This window comes from Brassica napus, unplaced genomic scaffold (assembly GCF_020379485.1).
Source record: "Brassica napus cultivar Da-Ae unplaced genomic scaffold, Da-Ae ScsIHWf_1304;HRSCAF=1861, whole genome shotgun sequence".
Lineage (NCBI taxonomy): Eukaryota > Viridiplantae > Streptophyta > Magnoliopsida > Brassicales > Brassicaceae > Brassica > Brassica napus.
This window is the reverse complement of record NW_026014719.1, coordinates 12,479-39,762: the sequence shown is the minus strand read 5'-3', so window position 1 is coordinate 39,762 and position 27,284 is coordinate 12,479. Positions and strand designations below refer to the sequence as shown.

The 27,284-nt window shown below is 33.9% G+C and overlaps 1 long non-coding RNA gene and 1 pseudogene across 1 annotated transcript; one reads left to right on the top strand and one right to left on the bottom strand.

Annotated features, from left to right (window-relative positions):
- Window positions 1-22,974: 22,974 nt before the first annotated feature.
- On the bottom strand, window positions 22,975-23,098 carry LOC125596832 (annotated as a pseudogene).
- Window positions 23,099-25,666: 2,568 nt separating this feature from the next.
- LOC125596831 lies at window positions 25,667-26,580 on the top strand. The gene is made up of 2 exons (XR_007331273.1): window positions 25,667-26,021; window positions 26,303-26,580. It is a non-coding gene; the product is annotated as an uncharacterized LOC125596831 (long non-coding RNA).
- Window positions 26,581-27,284: the final 704 nt, after the last annotated feature.

Here is a 27,284-nt window from a genome sequence, read left to right as displayed (position 1 = left end):
AGGTGACCCAAAAAGCCTTTCTACTTGACCATCTCCATCAAAGAAGCTCTACCTTTAAGACTGATTTTTTAGAAAAGGAAAATAGATAGAGACTGATTCTTTTAGAAAGAGGCTCAATTGATACGATGAGTGAAGCTTTCAAACACTTAATCTTTGGAATTGAAAAGAACACGGCGAAAGGTTGCTATCTAAGATCGATCAAAACGACCGAAAAATTTTTAAACCACATCAAAAGTCGCCTAACCGAAAAGTTTATCCGTAACGGAAAGGTAATTCGATCTAGAGATCGAATATGATACATCAAAAGAACTTAAACAAAAAGGGGATGGTGACCGGTGGCCAATTGCTCACCGGCCACCGGAGACGATATCAACTTTGTGTGAGACTAGAGAGAAGTTGGAGTTTTAGGAGAGAGAGAGAGGGGTCTTAAAACCTGACAACTTCTACATACATCTCAGTATCTTACCATTTTGGATTACTAATATTTTTTTTGTTACTATTTTGGATCCCCTAGACTATATTTGCGAAGTGATTTTGCCACATGTCTTTTCTACAATCAATTTCACAAAACAAATATGGACATGGCTACTAAAATTGATGACATGGCTTCCGGAAAACTATGACATGGATAATTTCATTTAATGTGATTATATTTTTGGTAAACTTATTATAATATGGTAATAATTCATATTTACATTTAATATTGATATTTCTTTTTGGTAAACTTTTTTAAATATGGTAATGCTCATACTTCATCTATAAAATAAATATATTCATATATAACATTTCAAATTTCGAAATGTTATATTTGTATACTTATATAATTTGTATTACTAAGTTTTCAACATTTTTACAATTTTTTAAAAATTTAAATATATAATCGTAAGATCATTAGTCTTATATATCACAAATTTTATAAATTGTTTATGTTAAATATTTGGTAATTATACAATTTATGTTATTTTTATTAGTTTTATACAAGTTGATTTAATATATATCAAATCTATATTAAATATTAGTAAGACAATAGTAAAATCTACAATATTTAATAAAATTTATATTTAAATATAAGTTAGATTTAAACAAATTTTGAAACATTTGTTTAACCTATCGATTTCTATTCATGAGAATCCAACTAAACAAGATAAAAAAAAAATTAAAATTTACAAATTTAATTATCATTTTATTCAATTTTGATTAATTTCAAATTATAATAATGTATCTTTTGAAGTTTCAAAAAAATATTGTTCTTTATTATTACACTAGCATTATATATAGATTATATATACACAAATAAATATAATATAACAACATAAGCTTGTTTTCCCCGATTCATATGAAAACTTTTTAAGGTATCCACCAAAGCAAATTATTTAAATCAATCAAATTGTTAGAATACAGAAAATTAATATATAATTTTATTTAAATTAAATTATTTAAAAAGTGTATTTTCATTAAAAACAAAATAATAAATAAGTAAAACTGATTTGATGGTAATTTTTATGACATATATATATATCAATTCTGTGAAAGAAATAGAAGCTTAATATGGGAAAAAAATCGTAAATACAAAAAACTCTAAAAATTAACAAAAAAAAATTAATATAAAATTAAACTATGATATCACTTGAAAGCTTATTAGACAAATTAATAAAATATTTAAGCGATAATTAGACAATTTGATTTTTTTTGCCAGCCAAAAGTTTATTATTAATTAGCGTCAGTTATTTCAAAATGACGTGAAAATGATGGACTAAAAATAGGATGAACATAAATGTTATATGAACTATGAATAGCACTTGTAAAGCTGACTTAGATAACATATATGCACATCCATTTCCAGTCCATTTTGAAGCCTAAATTCAATTTTTTCAGAGAAGTTATCCACAAAGAGATCGTATGAAATATTGTTTTGATATTCAGATTTGTTTTTTGACTGTTAAGAAGATTGATTACTGTAAAAATGTTCATTCGAATATGATATGTCTATAACCGAGTCCCCAACATGAGACAAGTTGTTTTTAAAAAGTAAATAATTTTTTCCTTATATTATATAATAAATATATATTATTTACTGATAATAAAAATATAGTTATCATCTATCACAAATATCTATGCAAATATGTGAATCAAATACAACAATCAAACAACATAATGATTTCCACAAAGAAAATTTTAAAAATATATTTATGTTATGTAGTCTTATTTTATATTCTTTAAATAATGTAATACAATATTATACATTATTTTTTAGAATTGAGAAATACATATATCATTTAGACAAATTAAGCGATAATTAGACAAATTTGATTTTTTTTGCCAGCCAAAAATTATTATTAATTAGCATTAGTTATTTCAAGATATTTAAGAAAGGATGGACAAAAAAAATAGGATGGACATAAATGATATATGAACTATGAATAGAATTTTGTAAAGCTGGCTTAGATAATACATCTGCATATCCATTTCCAATTTTTTTATGTCTAAATTCATTTCTTCAGAGCAATTATTTCATAAAGAGATCGTATGAGATATTGTTTTGATATTCAAATTTGTTTCTTGACTGTTAAGAAGGTTGATAACTGTAAAAATGTCTCTTTCGAATATGATATGTCTATATCCGAATCCCAACATGAGACAATTTGTTTAAAAAGTAAATAATTTTATTTTTCTTATATTATATAATAAATATATATTATTTACTGATAATAAAAATATAGTTATTCATCTATCACAAATATCTATGCAAATATGTGAATCAAGTACAACAATCAAACAACATAATGATTTCCACAAAGAAAATTTTAAAAATATATTTATGTTATGTAGTCTTAGTTTATATTCTTTAAATAATGTAATACAATATTATGCATTATTTTTTAGAATTGAGAAATACATATAATATGTTATCGCGCCTAGCGGGTTGTTAAAAAATATTTTACTGCATATGATGCAGGAAAACACATAGTTACTAGTAATATATCGAGAATTTAATAGGTTATTCTCTCTGTTTTTTTTACCTGTTGTCTTTCTATCGGGTACGTAGTTGTGTGGGTCCAAGCTCAAACAATGAATAAAGTTTCACACTGAAGCGTCTGTTAGATAAGAAATGTTGATTTTATATTATGTTTAAGGAGCATTGCCAATCTTTGAGTCCTATGTGGCATTTTAACTTAACTAGATTTTTTAACCCGCTACGCGCGATAACATATATATGTATTTCTCAATTCTAAAAAAATAATGCATAATATTGTATTACATTATTTAAAGAATATAAACTAAGACTACGTAACATAAATATATTTTAAAATTTTCTTTGTGGAAATCATTATGTTGTTTGATTGTTGTACTTGATTCACATTTTGCATAGATATTTGTGATAGATGAATAACTATATTTTATTATCAGTAAATAATATATATTTATTATATAATATAAGAAAAATAAAATTATTTACTTTTTAAACAAAAATGTCTCATGTTGGGGATTCGGTATAGACATATCATATTCGAAAGAGACATTTTTACAGTTATCAATTCTTAACAGTCAAGAAACAAATCTGAATATCAAAACAATATCTCATACGATCTCTTTATGGAATAACTGCTCTGAAGAAATTGAATTAGGCATAAAAAAACTGGAAATGGATGTGCAGATGTGTTATCTAAGTCAGTTTTACAAAATACTATTCATAGTTCATATATCATTTATGTCCATCCTATTTTTTTTGTCCATCATTCTTAAACATCTTGAAATAACTAATGCTAATTAATAATAAACTTTTGGCTGGCAAAAAAAAAATTAATTTGTCTAATTATCGATTAATTTGTCTAAATGATATATGTATTTCTCAATTCTAAAAAAAATAATGTATAATATTGTATTATATTATTTAAAGAACATAAATAAGACTACATAACATAAATATATTTTTAAATTTTCTTTGTGGAAATCATTGTGTTGTTTGATTGTTGTATTTGATTCACATATTTGCATAGATATTTGTGATAGATGAATAACTATATTTTTATATCAGTAAATAATATATATTATCATATAATATCAGAAAAAATGAAATTATTTACTTTTTAAAACAAACGTTGCATGTTGGAGACTCGGTTATAGACATATCATATTCGAAGGAAACATTTTTACAGTAATCAATCTTCTAACAGTCAAACAATAAATCTGAATATCAAAACAATATCTCATACGATCTCTTTGTGGAATAACTTCTCTGAAAAAATTGAATTTAAGCTTCAAAAAGGACTGGAAATGGATGTGCAGATATGTTATATAAGTCAACTTTACAAAGTACTATCATAGTTCATGTAACATTTATGTTCATCCTATTTTTTTGTCCATCCTTTCCACGTCATCTTGAATAACTGATGCTAATAATAATAAATTTTTGGCTGGCAAAAAACAATAAATTTGTCTATTATCGCTTAAAAATTTTATTAATATGTTAATAAGCTTTCAATGATATCATAGTTTATTTTATTAGTTTTTTTGTTAATTTTTAGAGTTTTTTGATTTACGATTTTTTCCATATTAACCTCTATTTCTTTCACAGAATTGAATATATATATATATAGGGGCTTTTTGCAAAAGTGACTCAAAACTTGGAGTCAAACAGAAAACTAACATTTTCTTTTGACTCCTTTTTTTTTGAGATTTTAACCCCACACCTGCACTTTATCTACGAAAATGCCATTAACATTTTTTTTTTTTTTCAAAAATGGCTTCTTTACTGTCTCAACCTCATCTTCTTCAAGTATTTACAATACTGCCACTGCAATGAATAGTGGCAACAACCTTGTACGAACTGTTTGGAGCTTTTAATGCCCTTTAATGCACGTAAATCTCTTTACACTCTCTCTGTTTCAATTGTTATGAACTAAAAACAACATTTCTTTCACTTTCTCTCTATATTCATCCAAAAAACTCAAGCTTTTGATTCAAAATATGGGCTATGGTTGCAGAGCCATATTTCTTTCGTTTTGACTTACGGTTGCTTTCGTTTGAGGTTCTGGGTGGTTGGAGAAGACCCTGTGTGCAAACGAAGTCATCTCACCTAGTTTAAGGTACGAATTTAAATTTTTTTTCAAGATCTGTTCGCGTAGAAGACTTACTAGTAAGTCATCTGTATGTAGAAGACTTACTGATGAGTCTTCTGGTCAAACGGACGACTTAAATTAAGTCGTCCAGCTTTGTTTGTTAAAAAAAAACACTTCAGACGACTTATATATACGTCGTCTACGAGAAACGGGCTAGTTTTGCATTTGACCGAATCGTGTCAGATCTTTGACTATTTCTGGACGACTTATAATTCAGTCGTCTCTGGGAAAGTTAAAATTTCAATATTTTATGAAAACTTGACGACTTACGTGTAAGTCGTCCTAGGTTAGTTTTGTAATTGAAAAATAAAACTTCATAATTTAACTTTAACCAGACGACTTAATATAAAGTCGTCCCTCCAGAAGACTTAATTTAAAGTCGTCCGGGGAAAGCAAAGTCGTCCAGAATTTTTCCCAATTTTCTGGTCAAACCTTGCTTATCCCGGACGACCTTAAATTAAGTCGTTTAGCTGGACGACTTTCATCTAAGTCGTCTGGAGAAAGTTAAATTTCAAGTTTTATTTTTCAATTACAAAACTAACCTAGGACGACTTACGTGTAAGTCGTCAAGTTTTCATAAAATATTGAAATTTTAACTTTCCCAGAGACGACTGAATTATAAGTCGTCCAGAAATAGTCAAAGATCTGACACGATTCGGTCAAATGCAAAACTAGCCCGTTTCTCGTAGACGACTTATATATAAGTCGTCTGAAGTTTTTTTTTTAACAAACAAAGCCGGACGACTTAGAATTAAGTCGTCCCTTTTAATTTTCAATTGCAAAAGTGACCTCTTTAGACGACTTACCTTTAAGTCTTCTGGACGACTTAATGCTAAGTCGTCTGCGGCAATGTTTATTGAACTTCTTCATTTCCCTTTCTCTATGTTTACTAATGTGTTTTATTTTGAATATTTGCAGATGATTTTTCAGTTACATGCAGTGTATGGAGAATGGTTGTTGAGAGATTTCCGTTGGGATTTTGTGGTTGATGATCTCAAAGGAGGAAGATTGTTTTTATTGAATGAAGATTCAACACATGCTGAACTTGTTGCAATGGCTCAAGAAGATTATAACCTGGACATGAGAACAGTGAGTGTGGAGATTAGCTACTCATTACCAGCAGAAATGATGATGGCTCCAGGCAGTCTTCCCATTCATGTTACAAGTGATAGACAAGTTCGAAACTTGCTGGAGATACTCAAAACCCATAGAGTATGTCTTTGTGTATCAAGCCGCAGCAAGGTCGAAACGGTTTCAGAGAAAAGGGATATTGATGAAGCTGGTGAATGGGAAAAAGATGTTGGTGATAATGATGAAGCTGGTGAATGGGAAGAAGATGTTGGTGATAATGATGAAGCTGGTGAATGGGAAGAAGATTGGGAGGAGGAAAATGGGGAGGAGGATGCTGATAATTCTATTGTTGGTGAAACGGATCAGAATGGTGGGGATTACAGTCTTTATGGAAAGGTTCCAGATGAGGACGAGGAAGATGATGATAATATTTGTTTTGAAGAAATCCAAAAGACATATGCTAAGACAAATGCTATTGAAGGAGGAAAATCGAATGGTACCAGTATCTATGTCAACCAGAGTTTTGTTAGCAAGGGTGCTCTGCTTTCAGAGCTGCGGTTGGCAGCAGTGAGGGGTAAGTTTTCTTTCAAATTATACAAATCAACGAAAACTCTCGTTGTGGCAACATGTCCGGTTAGCTATTGTGGATGGAAGGTCAGAGCGAGTGTCAAACATGGGACAAACACGTTTTGGGTAACAAAGTATGTGGAAAAACATTTATGCTCAGCGGGAGACCGAATCGCTCAGCGGAGACACTGTACTCCGAAGTATGTAGGTAGTCTTTTCATTGATCGTGTTGGAATCATTGATGGGATAACTCCGCAGCATATCACTGATGCAATGAGGAACATGTTTGGCATGGCGCTTGATTACACCACTTCATACAGAGCACTGTTATATGCACAAAGATTGGTGAGAGGATCAGCAGAAGAAGGGTATTCGCGTCTGGCATCATATCTCGAGCAAATCTCCATTGCAAATCCTGATTCTATCACGGCGATAGAACTTGATTCTATGAAAAGATTTAAGTATCTATTTCTCTCTTTTGGAGCTTCTATCAAAGGTTTTAAGTATCAGAGAAGGGTCATTGTGGTGGATGGAACTCACCTAAGTGGAAAGTATGGAGGAACTATGTTAGTTGCAGCCGCACAAGATGGCAATTTTCAGATATTCCCATTGGCTTTTGGGATCGTGGATGAGGAAGATATACCTTCTTGGGAATGGTTTTTCACAAAATTGGCTAGTTGTATATCTCATGACAAGCCTCTGGTGATAGTCTCCGACCGGCACAAGGCCATTAAAAGTGCGTGTGATAAGGTGTTTCCTTGGGCAACCCGAGGAATATGTTATTATCACCTTCAAGATAACATTGTCAAAAAGTTTAAAGGGAAACATCTCATGTACTTGGTGAAAGGGGCTGCTTATGCTCACACGGTTTACGATTTTGACCGGTACATGGCTGAGATACGGAGTGCAAACCCGGAACTTGCAACGTATTTGGAGAAAGCCGACGTCAGGCTATGGTCAAGGGTTTATTGTAAGGGGAACAGGTTCAACATAAAAACAAGCAACATTGCTGAATCTATTAATTCCGCACTGAAGCGAGCAAGAGGATTTCCGATTACGTTCCTGCTGGAGTTCATAAGGCAGAAGTTAGGAAAATGGTATTGGAAAAGGAGACAAGATGCTTTGAGTCTCACAACTGAACATAGCGGGGGTGTTGAATACTTGCTTGCTGTTCGAGAAGAGATAGCGGGTACGATGACGGTCGAACCAATTGATGGATGGCATTTCTTTGTCAAAGGTGGCAAAATGGACTGTGTGGTTGATTTGGAACATGCAAAGTGTGATTGTGGTGTCTATGGAGTGGAGAAAATACCTTGCTCTCATGCTATAGCTGCTGGAATACATGCTGGTTTGCATATCTCCACACTTGTATGTCCACTGTACTCAAAGAATTATCTGTATGCAGGATACTCAGAGAATATATATCCTATCGTGTCACAACATATTGAGGAACGAGAATGCTTTCCTCCAGAACTAAAGCGTGGTCGGGGGAGACCGAAGAAATCAAGATGGCAATCTTGGTTGGAGCTATCTAGGATGAGAGGACACAAACCCAGGAAGAAACACAGGGCACGGAGATGCTCAAACTGCAAGGAAACTGGCCATACGAAACCACAATGTACACAAAATTTTAAGTCGTCCAGTCTTGATTACCCGTCCAGACGACTAAATTTTTAGTCGTCCAGTGTATTTTATTTTTAGACGACCTTCTACTAAGTCGTCCAGTGTATTTTATTTTTAGACGACCTTCTACTAAGTCGTCCAGTGTATTTTATTTTTAGACGACCTTCTACTAAGTCGTCCAGTGTATTTTATTTTTAGACGACCTTCTACTAAGTCGTCCAGTGTATTTTATTTTTAGACGACCTTCTACTATCCCTTCAAGTGTATTTTATTTTTAGACTACTTTCTACTATCCCTTCAAGTCGTCCAAACCTTCTAGACGACTTATTTGTAAGTCGTCCAGTTGGAAAACCTTCCAGACGACTTATAATAAGTCGTCCAAACCTTCTAGACGACTTATTTGTAAGTCGTCCAGTTGGAAAACCTTCCAGACGACTTATTTCTTCCAGACAACTTATATATTTACAAGTTCAAATACAAACACTAATCTTCCAGACAACTTATATATTTACAACTTATATATTTACAAGTTCAACTTATATATTCAAATACAAAGACAAGTTCAAATACAAACACTAATCTAATCATACAAGCCCACGAACCTATCACCATCCACATTTTCTTTTAGATGCTGATCAACAAGCTCCTTCCATATATCCACCACCATATTATCCCTCATTTTCTTTGCGTTGCACCTAGCAAAGTCTTTAGGGTCAAAGGAGACACCGAGAGCATGACATTCAATGTACTTTACAGTGTACACGCCACAATCACCATTGTTGGCCGTGGGTACACCTTTCAGCGGTCTCTCATATGTGTATGGCTCCAACCCGTATTTGACCCGTATTTCGTCGGTGGCTGCGCACTCAACAAGCAGATAAGGGACCATCTGGAGAAAAGGCTCCATTATCGCATCCCATGCGTCTGGTACACTAGATGAAGGTATGCTGTCCCAGACGACTATGTGCCTCTTAGGGATCGATATCCAAATAGCAACCCAATGCTTGTCGTCCAAGTTCACTGGCGCATAGATATCATCAATGTCCTCCCCCCACTTCTTGTTTGATTGGCAAAATGAAGGTATTGATCCGTCATAAAAATACGACGCCCCACCAGGTAGAACTCTTCCTAAACCTTTGTGATCAGGTTCCGATGTTTTGAAGAGGTGATACTGCTCTCTCCAAGACTGGGAAAAGTTGTGATCCAGGAAGCACATTCGCTCGCTCCTGAAAGCTTGTGGGTTCTCCTGATACCTCTGCCTTAGCACATTAATCCAAGCATCTATATGCTGCATATTAAATATAACAAGTTAGAAGTTACCAGACGACTTAAATATAAGTCGTCTACGTGGTCGTCCAAGTAGACGACTTTCCAGACGACTTATAATAAGTCGTCTGGAAAGTAGTCTACTTGGACGACTTTGTAGATGACTTAAATCGTGTGCAGAAGACTTACGCAGTCTTCCAGCCATCCTCTGGCTGTCCGGAGGAAGTGGTACCACCTTGTTGGTGATGTACGTGGTTTGTCCTCGGTCTTAGTTAAATAATGGCTGCAAACAAAAAAAGCAATCAGTTTTGGACGACTAAATCAAGCTATTATGGGTAAAGCAATCACTTACGGATCAGTTTTCAACCAATCAGCGAGTTCCTTCAACCGATCTTTGTTTACTGGCGGAAATGGATTATAGGCTCCCACTTTATCTTTTTTTTTCTCTGCCGTATAAGGAGATCTCACAGTGGAAGCAGGTTTCTTCGCTCGTTTACTCTTTGCACGCTTGTCCAATACAACCAGGCTCGGTTCTGAAACTGGATCGCTTGGCTCGGTGGAAGCGAGGCTCGGTTGTTGATCGGTGGAAGCGAGGCTCGGTTGGTGATCGGTGGAAGTGACAGCAACAATCTCTTTGGAGGTCTTATTTACCGAGAATGCCTCGGTTGCTGTATCCTCCGGCAACCATCTCTGCAATAAAAGTTGCACACAAGTTAACTCTGGACGACTTAAACAAAAGTTGTCTGGACGACTAGTTGGACCTGGACGACTTAAAATTAAGTCTTCCGTGGTCAACTAGTCGTCCAGACAACTTACGTTTAAGTCGTCCAGGGTCAACTAGTCGTCCAGACAACTTTTACAGTCGTCTGGACAACTAGTTAACCCTGGATTTGATACTAACCTCTTTGATTTGAGGAGGCTGTTTCTTTTGAGGAGGAGGCTGTTTCTTTTGAGGAGGAGGAGGCTGCTGCTGTTTCTTTTGAGGAGGAGGAGGCTGCTGTTTGGTTTGATGAGGAGGAGGCTGGTTACTAACCACGGTTTCATTGGCATGAGGGTAGCCTGTTTGTTTCTACCCCGGTTTCTTTGGCAAGAGGGGTAGGTTGTTTATCTTGAGGGGTAGCCTGTTTGTTTCTACCCCCGGTTTCTTTGGCAAGAGGGGTAGGCTGTTTATCTTGAGGGGTAGCCTGATTGGTGACACCAACCTTCTTCTCCACAGCTTCCAATCTATCGGACAACTTCCTAAACTCCCTCATGCACTTATTAAACCCTTTTTTCATGCAGTCAGCTACGCCCTTGAACATAATTTCCAACTCCTCTCTGGTCACCCCTCTAGCCTCTTCTCTAGCCTCTTCACTAGCCACTTTAGGAGCCTCTTTACGAGCTTTCTTCCGAGGTCTTGGATTGTCTTCCTCCTCCTCCTCCTCCTCCTCCAACACAACCATCTCTTTGGCCTTCTTTGATGGAGTCACAACCTTAGGTTTTGTATTGACCTTAGTACCAGTGACTTCCCAGCAATCCATGGTCCACTTCCACGGTCTCCGCTCATACATGACTTTAATGATGTTCTCCGCGGGCAGGTCCTCAACCTCAGAGTCCCATTTTGGCCACATTTCACTAATGTCCTTCTCAACAAAGTTGATCACGCGGGTCTGCAGTAAATAGAAGAATCGAGTTAGATATTTGAAAAAAAATACTAAATAGACGACTTAATTATAAGTCGTCTACTATGTCGTCCAGCTGGAAGACCTTCCAGACGACTTATAATAAGTCGTCTAATAAGTCGTCCAGATGGAAGACTTTCCAGACGACTTATAATAAGTCGTCTAATAAGTCGTCCAGATGGAAGACTTTCCAGATGACTTAATTAAGTCGTCCGATAAGTCGTCCAGCTGGACGACCTTCCAGACGACTTATAATAAGTCGTCTGCGCAGTCTTTTGGATTGAAGTAAATACCTGACTCAAGATAGCAGCTTTCATTGATCTGCGGCCTCTGCTGCCCTCGTAAGCCAGTATCGGTGGAGACGGACTGTCTGCTCTGGGACCACCAATATGATATCTTGTGAATTTACATGTTTTTAACTTCTTATTCTTGCATGGTTTGGTCATTTAGAGTATCATTTAGGCACATTTAGGTTGCATATCATTGCATTTGTACATATCAGGTGTTGGAGAGCACCATGGATGAGTTAGAAGACCATTGGAGGGATTTTGAGTCCAAAGAGTGAAAGATGAACACGGATGAAGGCCTTAAAGATCTCTTCTGAAGCTCAAAATTTGTGGAGACACTGGAAATTGAGTTAGCTTTACAATGGAGGTGGTTTCAAGTCGTTTGGAGCTGTATTGAGGGATTTATGATCAAAATACTACACACATATCAATATGACATTCCTAGCGGCCAGGCGTAGCGGCAAAAGATGGTCGCTACAGAAGATAGAGCTGAGGCGCCTAAGTACCGTAGCGGGAGTGTGTAGCGGGTTAGAGAGACCGCTATAGTTGAAGCGCTTTCTGTAGCGGTCTTCCGTAGCGGCATAATGAGGTCGCTATGAGTTCAAGAATGCGAAAAAATCGTCTAAGTGTCCTAGCGGCCACCCGTAGCGGGCATTTCAGGTCGCTACAGGCGTAGTGACCTCTTGTAGCGACCTTTTATGGTCACTACGGAGAAAAATATCTGTTTTTATGGGTCAACCCCAGCTCGAGTTTTAGTAATATATAACTACTTTTCAGACAATAATGGGGGATCTATCTACTTTTTTATGAAGAACACAAGAACTCTTGAGAGAGAAAGCTTGAATCTTTAGTTTCTTTTCTTCTTATTCTCTTGAATTTGCTTGTTTAATCCTTGTTTATCTTTATTCTCTGTTGTATCTACTTGAATATGCTTCAATCTATTATGAGATTAAGTGTTTTCATGGAGATTAGTGAGTAGTTTCCTTAAGAATTCATGGGTTAGGGAGATTAGAGTAACTTAGTGAAGATCTATGGTGTTATTGTATTAGATCCTTGTATGAACTTGCTTGTTGAGTATTTTTAATGCTTGTTTAGTCTTGATCACTCTAAACCTGATTTCTAAACACTTCTCATCAGACATGATTAGATGAAGTGTTTGAATCAACTCAACTAAGCTCTAGTGAGATTAGCCAAGGACACTTGATGTTAAAATTGCTAGATAGTTATTAAACTTGAACTTAAAGATTGCTTGATTGAATTAAGCCAAAGACATTTGATGTTTAATGATTTCTAAGCAAATGGACATTTACCTAGACATAGGACTTGTCTAAAATTGTGTTTAGACTTAAGAGATTACTTTGATTGAAAGCTTGTCACCTAGATTGGATCTTAGTTACTTGAAGTCAATTCCCAATACCCATGGATTCACTTGTTTAAATTGATTAAAACCTTGTTGTATTGCTCTGTTTGCTATTGTTAGTTGTCACACACTCACCACTATTGAATCTACTTAGCTTAAGAAATGACTTGTATTCTCACTGATTCACATCACTAGGACTGGTTCGACATTCACCCCACTATACTACAACATTTGCAATAGGCAGAAAAACCTATTACCAATTTGGCGCCGTTGCCGGGGAACTAAGTAGATTTGTCATTAGGATTTCAAACTTTCTTGAGACTAAGTTTTATTTTCATATGTTTTATTTTGCTTTGTTTGGTTACTAATTCCCTTTCAAGTGATTGCTCTTTTGCAAGATACATCCACAAGAGAGGAAGATCATGTCTCTTGACTTGGAATCAATGCTCAAGGCTATTTTAGAGAGTCAAGAAAGGGTGATATCTAGAAGCTCCACATCTTGTGAAAGAGCTTATGAACCAACCACCTCATTGGAGTATCAACCACACGGAGACTTTGGTCAAGGACACCAATATAGATATGGTGAGAGACACCAACCTTGGGATTTAGAGTATGAAGAAGAAGAAGATAACTTCCCCCAAGACTCAAATGAAGAAGACATCACCAACATGCTTGAGAAGTTGTTGGAGAATCAAGAAAGGGGAAGGATTGAGATGGAAAGGCAACTTGATTCTCTTTCTAACAAGATAGATGCTAATGGCAAAGCTCTTAGCTCAAGGTTGGATAGAGTTGTAGCACATGTGAAGTCTTTCAACAACAACATCTCTCACATGATCGAAGACCAAGAAGAAAGCGCCACTCCTCTTCACAACGCCAACACTTATGAAGCACATACCACATACATGGAATGTGATTTTGAAGAGGAAGCTCAGCTTGAGGATGATTTTCAACATGAAGCTGAAGAGCCTATATACGAGTCTAAATCACTCTCTGAATGCATGGTAGATGAGAATCTTATTATAAGATCTGAAGAACAAACCAAGACTATGACATTCATGAGTCATTATGCAAACATCGATGAAGAAGAAGTAGGCTTTGTTGAGAACACTCTTGAAGATCTGGGTGATGAGAATTTGGTTGTTGAATGCGTTGAGGAGACAAAAGAGAGCTTGGTTTTTATAAACGAGCTCTTGAGTGAAGAAGAAACGCGTGTGATCCCTGTAGCCAAGGAAGAAGCAAAGGGTGAAGAGTCTGTGGAGAATCAAATGAATTACATCAAAGAATCCTCCGAAGAGGTACAAGAAGAAGAGTCTCCAGTAGAAAAGCCCTTTCAGAATCACTTTGGTATTCTCTCCACCAAAGAACTTAAACGTGATGATCCAAGGAAGATACCATTTGAGGAAATCAGGATGAACGAATTCAGGGGATGGTTCTACGACGAGTATGATCCTGGTGATCATGGTTGTCTCGATAAGGCCTTCTGTGGGCCACCTCTTGCCTGAAAAGGCTCTGCAGTCAAGCTTAAAGACTTAAAACAAGCGCACTTGGGAGGCAGTCCACTGTTATCTTTCAAAGGTCAATCAAAATCGCTAGAGGTCAAAAGACGATGCTTTCTCTGTCTACCCTCCTCTGAACCAGCCAATAACTCCAAGTAAGTGTCAATCAACCTTGTACATATTTAGTTTTCATGTTTATCTTAGATCTCTTCTTTGAGCTTACTCTCACACAAGGGACTGTGTGAAGTAAGTTTGGGGGAGAGTCTACTATCTCACATTGTGTTTTGTTTTGTTTACTTGTCATGAGTCTCATGCATTGCATTGCATAGAAAATTTCAAAAAAAAAAAAAAAAAAATTTAAAAAAAGAGTTGTGTGTTTTGAATTATGCATAGGGAGCCATGATTGAAATTGCCATGAAAAGAACATATCTACAAGCATCTCTTGAGCCTTGAAAACTCTTTTTGAAACATGTTGCTCATATGATATTGACATTGTTCTTGAAACCAATTACAAACTGAACTTGGGCATAATGAATTTAATCTCTCTTGCATATGGGCACTTGCATACTTGATCATGGATTTCATACACATTTGGGTTATCTTATTCCATGTATTATCCTTTGATTAACCCAAATGGCACTCCCCTACCCTTGAACCCTTGCCATTCTTTGAAACCAATATTGATTTGTTGAGTGAGGTCTCTTATTGATAGCTTGTTATGTGCAAAATCTTGAGAGTATTGGGAGCGACATATGTTTGTTCTCATCTATTGCTAGCATAAGATCCTCATTTGAACTAGCATCTAGGATGGTGAGTGAGTTTGTGTGTTTTTAAGTTGTTATATCTTGGGTTTGAGAGAAGAAAAAAAAAAAAAAAAAAGATCAAAGAGTGTCAATAAGAAAAGAAAACCAATAGGAACCAAAAAAATAAAAGAAGAAAAACGCTTAAGTGTGTCAATTAGAATTCCCCAAAGTAAAAAAAAAAATGAATGAAAGATCATAATGGGGAAAGAAAAAGAGTGTCAAGTTCTTAGTTGGTTGATCATGTAAATAAAAAAAAAAAGAGAGAGTTCACTTGGTGAGAAATGTGAGTGAAGTGTATATACTTGGGTTTTGAAATATAAAAGATGGGTAGAATTTGTAATCACTTAGGAAGAAGAGTAGAATGATGTGAATGAGCTATGTATGCATGAATTGCTCCTAGTCTTAGATAAATTTTGCATAATGATCATGCTCCTTGTTCTTGAGTGATTACCACCATTAAAAAGATTGTATTTGAACCTTTCTTTTCATTCATAAAAGACCATTAATCTACCTAGCCAAGTGATTGAGATCATGTGCCCATTTGTGAGAATCCACCATGTGTGTGTGTGTGAATGAATGTGAGAATTGGTTGAAGTTACTTGTTGATTGATGAGCATTGCACTTTGTATAAAGAAATAAAAAGAGTTTGATAGGCATTGAGAAGCTAGACTGATAAAAGAATGACCAATGATTGTTTGCTATGATCATTTGGAATGTTGTAGAAGAGCTAGGATGTGTGTCTTTTGGATATGAGCTCCCTTTTTCAAACTTCTTCCTTCTTAGGACTTGAAAGTTTACTTGAGGACAAGTAAAGGACTAGTGTGGGGGAGTTGATATCTTGTGAATTTACATGTTTTTAACTTCTTATTCTTGCATGGTTTGGTCATTTAGAGTATCATTTAGGCACATTTAGGTTGCATATCATTGCATTTGTACATATCAGGTGTTGGAGAGCACCATGGATGAGTTAGAAGACCATTGGAGGGATTTTGAGTCCAAAGAGTGAAAGATGAACACGGATGAAGGCCTTAAAGATCTCTTCTGAAGCTCAAAATTTGTGGAGACACTGGAAATTGAGTTAGCTTTACAATGGAGGTGGTTTCAAGTCGTTTGGAGCTGTATTGAGGGATTTATGATCAAAATACTACACACATATCAATATGACATTCCTAGCGGCCAGGCGTAGCGGCAAAAGATGGTCGCTACAGAAGATAGAGCTGAGGCGCCTAAGTACCGTAGCGGGAGTGTGTAGCGGGTTAGAGAGACCGCTATAGTTGAAGCGCTTTCTGTAGCGGTCTTCCGTAGCGGCATAATGAGGTCGCTATGAGTTCAAGAATGCGAAAAAATCGTCTAAGTGTCCTAGCGGCCACCCGTAGCGGGCATTTCAGGTCGCTACAGGCGTAGTGACCTCTTGTAGCGACCTTTTATGGTCACTACGGAGAAAAATATCTGTTTTTATGGGTCAACCCCAGCTCGAGTTTTAGTAATATATAACTACTTTTCAGACAATAATGGGGGATCTATCTACTTTTTTATGAAGAACACAAGAACTCTTGAGAGAGAAAGCTTGAATCTTTAGTTTCTTTTCTTCTTATTCTCTTGAATTTGCTTGTTTAATCCTTGTTTATCTTTATTCTCTGTTGTATCTACTTGAATATGCTTCAATCTATTATGAGATTAAGTGTTTTCATGGAGATTAGTGAGTAGTTTCCTTAAGAATTCATGGGTTAGGGAGATTAGAGTAACTTAGTGAAGATCTATGGTGTTATTGTATTAGATCCTTGTATGAACTTGCTTGTTGAGTATTTTTAATGCTTGTTTAGTCTTGATCACTCTAAACCTGATTTCTAAACACTTCTCATCAGACATGATTAGATGAAGTGTTTGAATCAACTCAACTAAGCTCTAGTGAGATTAGCCAAGGACACTTGATGTTAAAATTGCTAGATAGTTATTAAACTTGAACTTAAAGATTGCTTGATTGAATTAAGCCAAAGACATTTGATGTTTAATGATTTCTAAGCAAATGGACATTTACCTAGACATAGGACTTGCCTAAAATTGTGTTTAGACTTAAGAGATTACTTTGATTGAAAGCTTGTCACCTAGATTGGATCTTAGTTACTTGAAGTCAATTCCCAATACCCATGGATTCACTTGTTTAAATTGATTAAAACCTTGTTGTATTGCTCTGTTTGCTATTGTTAGTTGTCACACACTCACCACTATTGAATCTACTTAGCTTAAGAAATGACTTGTATTCTCACTGATTCACATCACTAGGACTGGTTCGACATTCACCCCACTATACTACAACATTTTCAATAGGCAGAAAAACCTATTACCACAATACTAGCACCCAATTCCGGCATAGCTGTGTACGTCCAGACCTGAAGAACTTGTATAAACCCATCCACGGTGTAACAGCCAGCAATTTCTTTGTTCCACAAAGAGTCCATCAGCACCTTAAATGCGACTCTCCCCCATGGATAATTCTCAAACCGTTCTAAATCCATCACTAGCCTTGCCAGAGTAGATCGTGTAGCGGTTGAAAACTTTCTCCCTTCAATGAATCCAGTGAAGATGGAGAGGTACGCGAGCCGCTTGCGATCTTCCCTGGACCAATCCCCGCATCTCTGCAGTGCTGCTATTATCTGATCAGTAGTTGGCCCAGCTTCCAGATGAACTCCCAGCATCCCCCAGAAAGAAACCATCTCTGGGGTAACATCACATTTTGGTGTCTCAAGGTCCTCGATGTACTCGCAGTTTAGACCAGTGAGGTTTTCAAACTCTAACAGTGAAAACCTCAAAGGTTCTGGACCAACGAGAGACCACATCTCATACTTCTTCTTAATGTCCAGCTTGAAACTGAGCATGTAGTGAACCAGCCTTGAAGCCCAACCAAATCCCTGCTCCTTGAACTTGATGAAAACTCCCAAACTCGACTCCTTGAGCTCTTCAAATTCGTCATCAGTAAGAGATTTCCTAAGAGCAGTATGCAACTTGCTGTTATCCGTATGATACGAAATGCTATTGTGGGCTTCTGGTTCTTCCCCTGATGTGTATAACCTACGGGGGAGTTCTGGAATATCCATCCTTTTTGTCTGCAAAATAATCAAAGACAACGATATAAGTCCAGACGACTTAGTAGACGACTTATAATTAAGTCGTCTGGAAAGTCTTCCAAATGGACGACTTATATTTAAGTCATCTACTAAGTCGTCCAGTTGAAAGACTTTCCAGACGACTTAAATTACTTACAAGTCTTCCAGTCGCAGAAGGAGTTGGAGTACTCGTCATTGCGGTTATAGATCTGAAAAAATAAACGTGAAACGGTGAGAATGAGTAAATTGATAGAGACAACGTTTTATGTTCATCTTTTCCTCGAGATTGATGACTTAGCGGCGTTAGGGTTTACAGAGAAACGGCGCTAAGGTTTACAGAGAAGAAGCGGCGGCGCTAGGGTTTAGAAGAAGCGGCGGCGCTAGTGTTTAGAACGTTGGTGACCACGGTGGCGAGGGCGACGGTTTGTTCGGAAATAGTGGAAGCGGCGGCGCTAGGGTTTAGAGGAATCGGCGGCGCTAGGGTTTAGAGGAATCGGCGGCGCTAGGGTTAGAAGAAGCTGCGGCGACAACGGTGAGAATGAAGTGAGATAGATAGCCGATGTTGAGAACGATGGTTTGTTCGGAAATCGTGGGAATTCGAAATCGCCTTTGAGAGAGAACTGTTAGGGTTTCTGAATATCGCGAAAAATGAAACAAAAAAAAAATCACCTTATATATTGGGTAAATAATCCGGTTAGCTTTAAAATTACATTGGTAAACTTTAAGGTTTGGTCCGGTTTAGACGACTTATTCTGGCTGATAATGTACAACAGACGACTTAATATTTAGTCGTCTGTTTTCAGACGACAAAATATTAAGTCGTCCTAGACCCTAAAATGAACCCCTAAACTAAAATGACTAGATTAACTAACTAACCACGTTATAAAATCAAATTATACTTAAATAGTGTTTACTATACACAGAAATGAACACACATAAGTAATTTTAAAAATTTTCAAAAACGGTTTTAATGCTTTCCAAAATCTAACCCTAAGAACACATACAATACTACAACATATGTTGATGAAACATAAACTTAAGAATATCATGACTCACTACTTTCACTCATCTATGCTGAAAACAATTGAAATTTGTTATATCTTAATTTATACCTCCTAAGACATATGTTAATTACATAATTCCCATTTTTCACTTATCAAAATATTTTTTACAAAATTTTTAAATTATGTTTAAGACTAACTGTCCAGACGACTTTAAGTTAAGTCGTCTGGACGACTTATTTTCAAGTCGTCTAAACAGACGACTTGCGAGGGGTAGAAACGTAAAAAGAATTCTGTTTTTTGTTTGGTCACAAGGGGATAGTTGTAATTTCAATAGCCTTTTAGGTTACTTTTGCCTTTGACCCAAGTTGGGGTATTGTTTTGGGTTTGTCTCCAAGTTTTGAGTCACACTTGGCAATTCTCCCATATATATGTCATAAAAATTACCTTCAAATCAGTTTTACTTATTTATTATTTTGTTTTTAACGAAAATACACTTTTTAAATCATTTAATTTAAAATAAAATTATATATTAATTTTCTGTATTCTAACAATTTGATTGATTTATATAATTTGCTTTGGTGGATAACTTAAAAAGTTTTCATATGAATCGGGGAAAACAAGCCTATGTTGTTATATTATATTTATTTGTGTATATATAATCTATATATAATGCTAGTGTAATAAATAAAGAACATCATTTTTGTAACTTCAAAAAGATACATTATTACAATTTGAAATTAATCAAAATTGAATAAAATGGTAATTAAATATTTGTAAATTTAATTGTTTTTTATCTTGTTTAGTTGGATTCTCATGAAAAAAAATCGATAGGTTAAACAAATGTTTCAAAATTTGTTGTGTTATTGTTTTGTCTATAAATTACAAAATTTATTGAATTGATATTTTTAATTATTGCCTTTTAGTATTGTATATTGATTCTTAACTTTTTCACGAAAACAAAAATCTATGATTTTTCATATATGTCAATGTTCTCACACTTTCAAATAATATATTAGCTTAGTCACTTACTTTTTTTTTTTACAAAACAAATTATCGGAGTCTTGAAAGTTGAATTCATATTATTGTAACTGTACATAAGAGTTTGTGATTACATACTTAGTGATTCTTGTATATGTGTTCAAGAAAGTTTCAATGGCTTAGTAGTAACTGCCCTATATTTATGTCATACTAACCCAGGTTCGATCCTTTCCTTTGCATTGTTTTTTCATTTTTTACGAAAAAAATAATTGAGACGACGTGACAACTTCGGGTTCTCTGATTGGTTGATTTTCCTATCCTACGTAGACACCTTTTCCATGGCTTATATTTGTCTTTTAGTATTGTATGTATATTGATATTGTTTAATAATACATTAAATAATTAAAAAGCTTCAAACTTCTGAAAAACATGTAGGACTAACATTCGGTTTAAAAAAAAATCCCATGTTCTATATATTAAGAATATGTTTTGTAATATACTAGGTGCAGAGAAAATTAAACAAAGCGAATGTATAATTATAACACATTTTTTTTATATTACAAAAGACAGATTAAGTCCATTAGTTAGGATTTTTAAGGATATAAACGCGAGTGAAAAGATGAATCTATCTATTTTGGCAACAACATCGCTTAGGTTCTTTAGACCATGTACAATGGTTTCAACACCCATTTGGTTATTAATACCCTACTTTTTCCTTTTTAAAATTCTACATCAGGTTTTTTTTCTTTCATCTTATTTATTCAACACCTACTTCATTTTAATTCTTTACAATGGTTTGTTTTAAAAAATTTAATACCCTATCCTATTATTTTTAATTTATATATTTATTTTGTACACCATAAAAATTATATATTAATAACTTTGAAAACTAAAATAACATATAAAGATTATTATTGAGATCAATTTAACAAGGTTAAAATATTAAAATAGTTGATTATAATGAAAAATGATAGGTTTTTTTACTTAAATTTGATAAAATTTTAATATTTTTAGAAAATGTTTTATTATATAATAAATGTTTTCGAATTATTAAGTGAGAATAAAAATCAAAAGAAATCTATACAGTCAATGAAATTTTTTTTGCCCAATCATGAAGTGACATGTGGCAGCGTGAGACTACAAATTTTTTTTTCTAAGGATTGAAACTTTACAACACTTGTTGAATTCACCAAGATAAACACAATCTTTAAACATCTTTATTGTAAGACTTTCAACAGTTGAAACTCATTTTCAACACCGCTATTGTACATGCACTCAGGAGAACGAGAAGCACAGCTTCCAAAACCTGAGTAGCCAGCTGCAAAACAGTCATGCTGACATTCAAACCATCCATATGAATCCGAACACAGAGTATCACAGTGGTCATAAGAGAATTTTTGGATCTCTGCACCTAAATCAAATAATAACTAATTATGAATGATATAAAACATTTGCTTGGTCGTCCATAATATCATATAACATATCAATAGAAGAATGTTATATATGTCCAAACGAATATAATATTAACAAAACTTTTGAATGCATGTGTATATATGAACGCAAAACATAAATACGTACTGATTAAAATTTATATATGTCTAGCTGTTGTCAACACTAATTATAAATCAATAAAAGAAAATTTAAATATGCCTGAAGTCAAAACATTGTGATTGGACAACGAAACTGCTAACATCACTACGAATAAACATTTTGTCAGAGTTTTTGTAGTACCCATACTAATTTTTTATATGAAATCTGTTGACAAATAAAGATATTCTTAACTTTTATGAGTTAAATGAGGTCTATATATATATATATATGCCATTTTGAACCTCCAAATTAATTTCCATATATTTTGTGTGCTAAATTTGTTATTTGCAAAAATTAGTTGACTTTATTTGCTATTTGGTTGTATAAGGTAGTTTCAAAACAATTTGGAGGTTCAAAATGGCATTTGTAGATTTTGTCATAAAAAATATTTTATTTCATTTATTACCATTATGACTAATCAATATCTTAATTTGAAATGCAAGAATTATGCATGACTATCATTGAAACTTTTGTAATTATATTTAGGCAGTACATGGTAAAAAATTGATCTATTCTATTTAAAAAATACCAGTCACAATGGTAATAAATGCAATAAGGTCGTTTTGACAAAATCTACGCATGTCAAACAAATGCAATAAGTTCTTTTGGACAAAATCCACAAATGCCATTTTGAACTTCCAAATTGATTCGAAACTACCCCATAAATATCAATTGTATGGGGTAGTTTCAAATCAATTTGGATGTTCAAAATGGCATTTGTGGATTTTGTCCAAAATGTAATGGCATTGTTGTTTTAGCAACAAGTGATATAGGGAAGGGTTTGGGGATTACCAGAATAATGCTAAGAGAGCTTTGTATTTAGGAGTCAAAGAGAGATATGAATGATGAGTATAATTATTTATCTTACTGAACACATGTTTTCTCTAATGAACACTTAGATTAAGAAAACAACAACAAAAATGTGTGTATTTGACCATATGTTTGCATTGAGGTATTTGGACAAGGCCTAAGAAGTGAACATTGAACATAGTATATCTAACAATGATACAAGATTTTAGACTCATATTGTATGGTAGGGACCGCGCAAACGCAGGCTCTCCCACATGGGGGACTTTAGACTAAGCACCCTTCCTTAGTGTGCAGTGAAGGTCACTAGCCTAGGCCACTGGTCTTCTTGATCAAGTGTTGACCCCGTCCAGGTAAGTGATTTGAACACACTCTTAACTTCTCTTCTTATACTTTCCTTTGCATGTTATTCTTTTATGTGTAAGCGACGTGGGATGGTTTGACAATTTACTGCTGAAACATGCTTGAGATGACAAGATTCGTTTGTGTTATACAAATGGGCCGGATGCTATAGGCCCAGTTAAGTGTTTGAGCTGCAAACCATAACCAAATCTGAAGAGTCTAAACAATGTTTTGAAAATCGGACCGGATATAGACTCGGGATAGCTACTGGTTGACTGATTCAACCGGTCGAACCTAGTTTTCTACATTTTAAAAATTGAATATATATATATATATATATATAAATATATATAAATATATAATCATATATTTAACCTAAAGAGTAGTTTTACATATAATATGGTATATGTTATTTTCTATTAACTAGAAAAATTAAATAATGAACATAAATCTAACTAGTGAATACTATGTAAATTGAAATTGATAAAACTAAATGATTAACCGTTTAAATTATCGTAAATGGACGAAACAGCAAACTCCAAATACCATTGAAGACATCACACCAGACAAGAGAGGTAAGCTTAACGGGATTTAATGATAAAGCATAGACTTTGGTCAAGTCAAAACTTTGGACACCAACATTACCGTGCTGGAGCCAATGCGCTTCTGCCGAACTGGGTCTGAATCGCTGGTCATCGGATCCCATCGAGCTGGAGCAGATGTGTGGCCTGTCTGGACTGAGAATAGAGGCTTCTAGGTTCAGCTAAAGAGCCCTTAATTTCTTGGATTTGGAATTGAAATTTCATTTAGCTAAGTAGTTCTCAAGGAGTAGGAGACTCCAAAACCAAATAGCTTTCTTATTACTTAAGATAGGTAGTGTTGGTTCAAAACTCCAAACTTTTGAAAGCAAAGGATAGCACAGAGGAAAGGCTCGTTGGGAGTAAACACGTTCACTGTGTTGAAGAAAGGCGGTGCAAGGTGACAAGATCTGGCGGTGAAAAGCATTGGCCCAGAGATCCGGTGGAGGGTGGCGGGGGGACTGGCGGATCCACTGGAAGCATCACGTCAAGATATGCATCTGGTGGTTATGGGGGCAAGCGAAGAGAAGCAGAGGAGCCAGCTACAGGGTGGTCTTCACTCTTCATTCTGGTGGAGAAGCTTGTTGAGCTTCTGCCTCGGACTCAGCGCCTGTGAGAGAACAAATTAGGACGAACTTCTTTCTCCCACGAGTTTCAACAAGAGAAATCTATAAAATATGGATTTTGGTTTTTATGTGTGAAATGGTCAAAAACGTATTATTCAAAAAAATGTTTTTCTTATTTTTATCATTTATTTAAATAATTGTATATCTTTAAATGCCTATAAAGTAAATATAGAAAAATATTTTACATCTTTAATGAAATTGTTTTTGATCATTTTTCTTCTTGTGAGTTCTTTTGGTGAAAAAACTAAAAAAAAGTCATTTAAAAGAATTTCCCTTAAATATATTATTTTATTTTAATTTATTTTATTTTTAGTTTCATCACGTCTTACAAAATTATGTCATAAACTTTTAATAAAATCTATATATTATACTTGTAGACTCAATATTAGTGATATATGATTTGTTTGCTTTAGTATAAATAATTTTATTTGAAAATTATATAGAATATAATTTGATGAATCTCCAATTGCAAAACTTATATGATGTCAGTTTATTGACTATAACATTTTATTGTATAAAACATTTTATTTTCCTTCAAAATATTATTTTAGCTTACACAAATAGGATTTCATATTTATTAAACTACAAATAGACTTTTAATTTCAATTTGATTATTCAAAAAATTAATATATGTTATAGATAATTTTAAATAACACATGAAGGTAAGATTATTTTCAAATAATATCTTTTCAATAGAATAGATCAATGTTTTACCATATACTGCTTAACTGTAATAGCAAAATTTTCAACATTAGTCATGCATAATTCTTGCATTTTAAATTAAGATATTGATTAGTCATAACTAGAGCTGGGAAAACTATTCGAATCCGAAGAAGCAAACTGAACCCGATTTGAAATTTTAGTACCTAACACAAACCAAACTGGTAAAATATCTAATAAATCCAAAATTTTAATACCCGAAAACCCAAATCAAACCTAACCTAAAAGAATATATTTCGAGTACCTAAAAGTATCTGAATCACAATTATATCCTTAAAATATATTAATTATTTTAGATTTAATATCTATAAAATATAGAAAATATCCAAATGTTATCCAAAAACACTTAAATATTTATAATTATAAATTGTCAAAACATTCAAATATCTAAAATACCCACCTATTCTCCATTCAATATCCAAACTGAACTAAATATTTAAACTTAGATATTTAGTCATACATTATTTATAATTATATTGTATATTATTATTTTTAGATTTTTAATAATTTTAGGGTATGTTTATATTTTTGAATTTTTACATAATTTAAATGGGTATTTGAACCCGAACTAAATTTGCAATGATCTGAACATAACTCCAACCGAAATTCATAACAAACTCAAAAGGACTGAAATCTATAGCCCAAAAATCTGAAATTCAAATATATCAAAACCGGACCCGAACTCACCCCTATGACTCATAATGATAATAAATGCAATAATATTTTTTTTTGACAAAATCTACAAATGTCAAATAAATGCAATAAGTTATTTTGACAAAATCTACAAATTTAGCACAAAATATATGGAAATTAATTAATAGTAAGACTTTCCCAGAGACCAAAAAATATATATATAGAGAGAGAGAGACCTCTCTCCACCCATTGAATTAAGAACATTTTATTTGTCAACGGATCTCTCATAAAAAAAATAGTATGGGTATTAACAAAACTCTGATAAAATGTTTGTTCATTGTGATATTAGCAGTTTCGATGTTCAATCACAAAGTTTTGACTTCAGGTATATTTAAACTTTAGTTTATTCATTTTCTAATTAATGATGAGTATTTTTAAAACAATAGCCATATATAAATTGTAACGAATTTGTGTTTGTGTTCATATATAAACATGCATTCAATTTTTTGTTAATATTATATTCATTTGGACATGTTAAAGCTGTCTTCTATCTATCTATTATATGATTATATGGATGAACATGCATATGTTTATTGAATTATTGTATCAATCATAATGAATATTATTTGATATATTTTTTACAAAGTTTATTATTATTTGATATAGGTGCAGAGATCCAAAAATTCTCATATGACCACTGTAATACTTTGTGTTCGGAAACATATGGATGGTTTGAGTGTCAACATGACTGTTTTAGAGCTGGTTACACAGATTTTGGAAGCTGTGCTTCCCGTTCTCCTAAAGAGCCTGAGCGATGTTGTTGCCAAAACAAATAGACTCATCTTTTCTCTGAAAATGGTGATTTAACCTTTAAAATCCTTAAACTATTGCACTTGGTTTGTCTGTTGCAATAAATGGGACAATAAAAAAATATGTTACAATTATACATTCCAGTTTTTTTTCTCTGCACCTTGCAAACTTGAACTTGGATTTTCCATCATTTTCAGTTATATATTTACAGTTGTGAGTACCACTCAGAATATAAAACATTTGAGTATTAAAACTGTTAATATGAAATATCGATTATATTATTCATTACTCAAAATTTAATTTTCATACACTTTCTATACAGTAGAAACAGATAATCAAACTTTTATGAATTGTTTCTTATCATTATTCATTACTCAAATAAATGCAATAAGTTATTTTGACAAAATCTACAAATTTAGCACAAAATATATGGAAATTAATTAATAGTAAGACTTTCCCAGAGACCAAAAAATATATATATATAGAGAGAGAGACCTCTCTCCACCCATTGAATTAAGAACATTTTATTTGTCAACGGATCTCTCATAAAAAAAATAGTATGGGTATTAACAAAACTCTGATAAAATGTTTGTTCATTGTGATATTAGCAGTTTCGATGTTCAATCACAAAGTTTTGACTTCAGGTATATTTAAACTTTAGTTTATTCATTTTCTAATTAATGATGAGTATTTTTAAAACAATAGCCATATATAAATTGTAACGAATTTGTGTTTGTGTTCATATATAAACATGCATTCAATTTTTGTTAATATTATATTCATTTGGACATGTTAAAGCTGTCTTCTATCTATCTATTATATGATTATATGGATGAAC